This window comes from Buceros rhinoceros, unplaced genomic scaffold (assembly GCF_000710305.1).
Source record: "Buceros rhinoceros silvestris isolate BGI_N320 unplaced genomic scaffold, ASM71030v1 scaffold2665, whole genome shotgun sequence".
NCBI classification, from domain to species: Eukaryota; Metazoa; Chordata; class Aves; order Bucerotiformes; family Bucerotidae; genus Buceros; species Buceros rhinoceros.
Genome location: NW_010410932.1, coordinates 47,106 through 48,189, shown reverse-complemented (window position 1 = coordinate 48,189; position 1,084 = coordinate 47,106). Strand labels below are relative to the sequence as shown.

At 48.2% G+C, this 1,084-nt stretch overlaps 1 protein-coding gene across 1 annotated transcript in view; it reads left to right on the top strand.

Moving 5' to 3' along the window:
- The window catches only part of LOC104493144 (kalirin-like), a gene marked incomplete at its 5' end in the record, with an annotated part of 47,550 nt that overhangs the window by 3,826 nt on the left and 42,640 nt on the right, over window positions 1-1,084 (top strand). The gene's annotated exons all lie outside the window — the stretch shown is intronic.

Genomic DNA, 1,084 nt, shown 5'->3' with positions numbered 1-1,084 from the left:
GCATTCCTACCCGGGTGGAGAAGACATAGCAAGTCTTACGCAAGGGTGTGGTGGGTGAGCCAGTGAGAGGGGACTGCACATCGCACATTTGTTCAGGCCACACGCTGCTGCTTGGTTAAAGAGCAGCCTTTTGCCCCATGCATGTTTACTACCCAGGCACACAACTTGGCAGGGCACTTTAGAGAGGACAAGCATCTGGCATCACTGCTGCCAGCCCTCTGTTCTGCCAAGGGGGCTGGATTTCACTCTCAAATAAACAAGAAGCTGTTTGACCTCTTCCTGCCACGTGTCTCAAGTATCTCCTCCGCTCTCTCTGAGCAAGGGACATGTTGGGAGTACAGTGGGAGCAGGATTTATTTTCTCGAGAACCTCTCATAACTGAGTCTCTCCTTGCAACGCCAGTCTGCTGCTTTTTTGTTCTCTAGATATTTTCAGGTAGGCTTTTATCTTAGCACTGTTTGCCCTCAGCCCTATCATTTCAAGTGGATCAGTCTGCTGATTGATGTGAACAGAGCGATACTAGACAGGAAAGCACTCCTGTATCTTGTTAGCCTTGTTACTGCCTTAGCGAACTTGAGCACAGATGGGGTTTGTTTGTCATGTGCAGATATGTGTATTGGCGTAATGGAGAGGCAAACGGCAGCAGGCTGTAACTTTTGAATTGTCCTCGAAAGAACATGATGTGATTAGTCAGTTTGACTTGCGAAGGGAGGAGCTTTTTTTAGCTTGCTCTTGTTTGCATGCATCAGGCCTTCATGAGATTACTCTGCTGCCCAGGATTATTAGCTCTGAAATCAGCGTAAAGCATTTGACACCCACACATGAAAGATTAAACTCTTGGTTATGTTGGGAGAGGGCATTTGTCTTCAAGTGTTTGAAACTTCCAAATTACAAATTAATTGCAGAATCTTGGGCAAAGACAGAGAGACTGGGGCAAGAAGTCCACTCCTGCTTGTTGCAGAATGGGTCAGGACACGTCTCCACCGCTATCAGGGGTAGGGGAGAGGTAGTTCAAAGTACGGGCAGCTGGTTTTGCTGCTGCTCTTGCACCATCCTGGCTTGTCGGGGTGAGAGGGATAGGAGG